Below are 6,000 nucleotides of genomic sequence, written 5' to 3'. Positions count from 1 at the left end.
TGGCTGGAATAAGTGTGCAAGTTGATGAATTGACCTCTGATGCATTTGGAAATGTTACCCTGATGGACATTTAAATTGTTCACATGGTAAGTTCATTTTCTATAGTCTCCAATTTGATTTTAACATTTCTTCATGATCATGTGTGTTTGTCATTTTGTTTTGCTTTCAAAATAACATCTACCTCCGAGAGTGCTTCTCTATTTATTAATTTAACAAATATCGTTGCTTGTCCCAGAAGCACCAGGGATCGAGGACGGAGTGGAGAGCAACACTGAATGTGTGCCCCTGTCCTGCTCACTCTTATGGCTCAGAGAAGAAAATAAACAAGTAAGCAAACAAAGAAAATAACAAAGTTATTTTACATGATGTTAGTGCTGTGAAATAAAAGAGTGCTAGGGTGATTTGAATAGTTTGAAGGAAGATCTTCATGATGTGGAAACATTTAAATTGAAGAATGAAAAAAATTAGCCAGGCAAAGGCAGGATATTCCAGGCAGCAGAAGGATGTGCAAAGGCCCTGAGGTACAAATGTCTTTGGCAAAGCATGAGCTCCTGACTCATGGTCGGAGGATAGTGATGCGGCTGCTGGAGGAACTAGGCAGTAGGTTGGTGTGAGTGGTACTGGCTTGTAGGCCAAGGGAAGCAGTTGGAGTTCTTCTGAGCCCTTTGGGATGGGAAGCCATCTGAGGACTTTAACCAAAAGCAGGACTTTGCTTACATTTTTAAAAGAGCTTTCTGGCTACTTTTTGGTGGAGAGGAGGTGGGGGGAGAAGGAGTGGAAGCCAGGGCTTTCTTTTAAAGGATTAAATGAGGTTATAAATATTTAGCATTTCGTGCAATACTTGACACCTAATAATTGCCCAGTTCATGTTAGTGATTGTTATTAATAATTATTATCAATATTAATAACAATAACACTTCAGTTTGGCATCATACTCTGATGGTATAAATTCAACATGTACATCACAAAGTAAATGTCTCCTCTGATTTCATTCAGCAAAATATCAAAAAACAAATTAGGTGAGGAGTTGGGAAGGGAGTTTATTGGCCTCGCTGGGACTCAAAAGTGAAGCCAGTTTTGATTCCTACACTCTTTACTGTGTCACTGTCCATGTAGTAAGTGGTATGTGTTGAGTGCAAGCTTTTTAATGAGCAAGTTTGTGAAACATTTTTTAATTACACTTTATTGATTATGCTATAACAGTTGTCCTAATTTTTTCCCCTTTCCCCCCCTCTACCCAGCAGCACCCCCTGCTCCTATAGGTGATCCCCTCATCATCGTTCATGTCCATGGGTCATGTGTACAAGTTCTTGGGCTACTCCATTTCCTGTGCTGTACTTTACATCCCCATGGCTATTCTGTAACTACCTATTTGCATTTCTCAATCCCCTCACCTCTTCACCCGTTCTCCCACAACCCCTTCCATCTGGCAACCATCAAAATGCTCTCTGTATCCATGATTCTGTCTCTGTCCTTCTTGTTTTCTTAGTTTGTTTTTTAGATTCAATTTTTCATAGATACATATTTGTTGTCATTTTATTGTTCATAGTTTTGAATGTCTTCTTTTTCTTAAATAAGCTCCTTTAACCTTTCATATAATAATGGTTTGGTGATGATGAACTCCTTTAGTTTTTCCTTGTCTGGGAAGTTCTTTATCTGCTCTTCAATTCTAAATGATAGCTTTGCTGGGCAGAGCAATCTTGGCTGTAGGTCCCTGCTTTTCATGACTTTGAATATTTCTTGCCAGTCCCTTCTAGCCTACAAAGTTTCCTCAGAAATCAGCTGACAGTCTTATAGGAACTCCCCTGTATGTAACTAACTTCTTTTCTCTTGCTGCTTTTAAGATTCTCTCTTTATCTTTAACCATTGGCATTTTAATTATGATGTGCCTTGGAGTGGGCCTCTTTGCATCGGACTTGTTTGGGACTCTCTGTGCTTCCTGGACTTGCATGTCTATTTCCTTCACCAAATTAGGGAAGTTTTCTCCCATTATTTTTTCAAATACACTTCCACTTTCTCTTCTCCTTTTAGCCCCCCTATGATGTGAATGTTGGCCCTCTTGAAGTTGCCCCAGAGGCTGCTTATACTATCCTCATTTTTTTTGGATTCTTTTTTCCTCTTCTTGTTCTGACTGGTTGCTTTTTGCTTCCTTACATTCCAAATCATTGGTGTCACTCCTGGCTTCATCCACTCTACTGTTGTTTCTCTGTAAGTTGTTCTTTATTTCAATTAATGTATCCTTTGTTTCTGACTGCATCTTTTTTATGCTGCTGAGGTCCTCACTAAGTTCCTTGAGCATCCTTATAACCAGTGCTTTGAACTCTGCATGTGATAGATTGCTTATCTCCATTTTGTTTAGCTGTTTTTCTGGAGATTTGATCTGTTCTTTCATTTGGGCCATGTTTCCTTGTCTCCTCATTTTGGCAGCCTCCTTGTGTTTGTTTCTATGTATTAGGTAGAGCTGCTTTGACTCCGTATCTTGGTAGCGTAGCCTAATGTAGTAGGTGTCCTATAGGGTCCAGTCGCACAGCTTCCCGTATCACCCAACTGGGTATGTGAGGTGCACCCTTTGTGTGGGCTGAGTACACCCTTCTCTTGTAGTTGAGACTTGGTTGCTATTGGCAGATCAATGAAAAGGATATACCCAGGCCAGTCAGCTGCAAGGATTGGCTGTGACCACTTACCTCCACCCTCCGTGGAGGATCAGCTGTGCAGGGGCAGGGGAGCTGTGCTCTAACGAGTTCTGTAGCTGTCCACTGGGTGTGCCGGCCCTGGGGTTTCCCAGGTGGTGCAGGCCCAACCTGTGTTTTGACCGGGGCTACCCTGCCTGAGCTATAAAGCAACCTGAGATGGCCGCTTTTTGTGCTGGGTGTAGAGATTCCCGGATGAAGCTAAATGGTGAATCTAGGATGGCTGCTGCTAGTGCCTGGCCTGGAGCTCACTGAAGTCAGCTGTTGCTTGTTTGAGAGGATTTAGAAAGTTGTGCGGTATGAGCCAAGACCAGTCATTCATATGGAAAAGCAGCTTCAGTGGGCCCATAGTTGGAATGGGTGGAGTCTCTGTGGATCTCCAAGGTGAGGCAAACAGTGTTAGCCAGGTTGATGGAGTCTCAGATATGGAACCAGCTTGCTGGCTCTGTTGGGGGGAGGGTTTGGAAAAGGGACAATGGCCTCTGCTCACCTTGATGCCAGACACTTCAGTTTCTCCCTGTGTGCCACTGGTGCCTTTCGAGCTGCTACCCTGTTGCTGGAGCTCAGAGGGAGTGAGTCTAAGTAGGTGAGTCCATGTGTGGGTTCTATAAGAGGAACTGCTTGGGGCTCCAGAAATTTCTTCCATTGAATAAGTCCCTGCTGATCTTTGCAGCCGGAAGTTGTGGGGACTTATCTTCCCGGCACTGGAACCCTGCCATGGGAGGCCTGGTGTGGGGCTGGGACTCCGTACTCCCAAGACATCCCTCCTAAATTTTTATCCACCACACACGGGTGTGGACCAACCCATTTCACATCTGCGCCCTTCCTACCAGTCTGGATGGATGTGGGTTCTGTAATTCTGTAGCTGTCAGACTTCCATTCAATTTGATTTCTGATGGTTCTGAGTGATGGTTGTTCTATATTTTAGTTGCAATTTTGATTTGGTTTTGTGAAAATTCGAGACATGTCTGCCTATGCTGCTATCTTGACTGGAAGTCCCAACATCTTTTCTCTAATTAAATCGGTATACCATTCTATAAAAAAGATACCCCCGCCCCCCCTTTACCGTTGACATTCAATATTATATTAGTTTCAGGTGTACAGCATAGTGGTTAGACAGTTAAGAAGACACTTCTTGAAAATACTTTATTTTCCAGACATCATGGCATTTTCTTCTGTGAGATTACTTCTCCCCAAAGCAAGGATGTATGTAGAGGGAATGTGTGTTTGGAAAACTAGCCATTATGTACTAAATCTCAAGCCTTGGGAAAGGGTCCTTATTGTACGCCATTCTCCTTCCTTGTTCTCTGGTCAGTTTTGAGCACCTAATGACGTCTTAACCTTTAGGCAGTAGGGTAGAACTGAAAACAGCTGAGTGACTTTGCACACTCTCCTGGACCTCTCCAAGCCTCCGTTTACGCATGTAGCAAGTGGTCGTAATAATAATCGTGTCCTCCTTTTAAGGCTGTGAAGATCGAGGAAGTGAACTCATTAAAATGTTGTCATGATGTCTGACACACGAAAAGAGCTCAACGATTGTTAACTGGTGAGGTTATTACTATTATTTGAAGACCAAAGTACCTGCCTCCCTTTATTTGACCTCTTTAATTGCAGATTAAAAGGACAGTTTTGGCATTCCAGGTAAAAACCTCTTTGGCTATCAGAAAACTTCAGTGTGGCAATTTTTGATAGTTTATGACCCTAACCTGACCCTGGAGCCAGGGTGGGACCTGGAAAAGAGCCCCAGGGCACTGGCTCCAGCTGTCCAATCTGAAGGCACAGACTCTGCGGCTTGGTGAGGGGTGGCCCTCCAAAGGCTGCTGGAAATTACACTTGTAACCTGGGAGTCTGAAAAGCCAAGGGGTCTGGGGTTTCAATTCCCTCTGTCCTCTGCCTTTCTAACTGGCAGTAATTATCTTTGTAATGCTCTAATGCTAAATAATGATGCTGCTAATGCACGCTGCATTTTCACGCACAGGTGCCAGCTGTTACCTCGCCAGGCAGCTGACCGCCTGGTGCACACTCAGCCGCATTCACTGGGCCCAGCCCCTGCCCGCACAAACAAAACAAAGACCGCCCAGCCTTCCCACCGAGCTGCTGCCGTCCCTTCCCCCTCGTCCTGAAGGAGGCCCTTCTCCCGCCCGCCCCCCTCCCTCTCCCCTTCCCCTCACTGCCCTCCCTCCCACTGGTGGTTTCTTCCTGCGACAGAAATCCAGGAAACCGCCCCCCACACTTCCTCTACCCACAGTTTTCTCCAGGGCCTGACTCACACACAATTCAGCTTGATTTGGAGTTCCCTTTTCTCTGTCCCATGAGAAACCCCAACTCTGCCATTCATTTCTGGGAGTACCGGCTGGCCAGATAAGGTTGCTTATTTTTGAGTCCCATAATTGACCTTTCATCATCATTAAAAAAGGGGGGGGGGAGCATATTGAAGACAAATTACCAAAGAACAAATGGGAGGCTGTTGGCTTTTCACACACATACACACACACACACAAAGACCCTTTACACATTGGTCCACAGAGCAGCCTTCAGCAGACGCATCTGCACGATGAGTCGGTTTTCAGTAACTTTAATCTCCGATAATTCATTGTTTCTCTGGTGCTGGTTACAGTCGCTGAGAGGGCAGAACAGCAGGCCAATTTGGCACACAAACAAATGTAAATGTGAACCGAGGGGTTTGCCCACCTTATGATGAGAGGCTGAGTTGCTGCCAAAAAACAAAACAAAAACAAAACAATAGGTGGGGTAATGAGGGTTGGGGACAAGAGTTGTAATTTCTAAAAAGGGTGGGGGCTGCTTTAATGTTGACAGCACGAATAATAGGGGGTCACAGCACATCTGCTCCGGAGGAAGACAAAGAGCAAGGTGGGGCTGCGTGGCCTGCGGGCTGAACTGGGCACCGAGGAGGGGCTTGGTTGGAAGTGCCTGCCGCAGCCCCCGCCGCAGCCTCAGCGCTGCAGCCCAGCCACAGCCCCCGCCGCAGCCCCCGCTGCAGCATTTAACCTTGACTTTTCCCTCCTCGCATCTGGCACGGGAGGAAAGCCCGTCCAGATGGGCGTCCTGCGTGTGACGAGTCCAGCCTGCCTGCGCGCTCTCGTGCAGATGTCGCCTGCGGCTCCCGGGGCCCCACCACACCGCCCACGAAGCCTCACACCCTGTGCGCCCAGGGGTATAGGGTGCAACCCGCACCCTCCCTGCGTGCCCCTGGGGTCCCCTGGCCAGACCCCGGTGGGACCTGAGCACCGAGGCCATTGCTGGGTGCTTCTGCGGGGTCCCCGGGAACAATGACAAGCCTGTACTATCG

The sequence above is a fragment of the Desmodus rotundus genome, chromosome 8, assembly GCF_022682495.2.
Source record: "Desmodus rotundus isolate HL8 chromosome 8, HLdesRot8A.1, whole genome shotgun sequence".
NCBI lineage: Eukaryota > Metazoa > Chordata > Mammalia > Chiroptera > Phyllostomidae > Desmodus > Desmodus rotundus.
The sequence above is the reverse complement of the archived record's forward strand: the minus strand, read 5'-3'. Positions refer to the sequence as shown.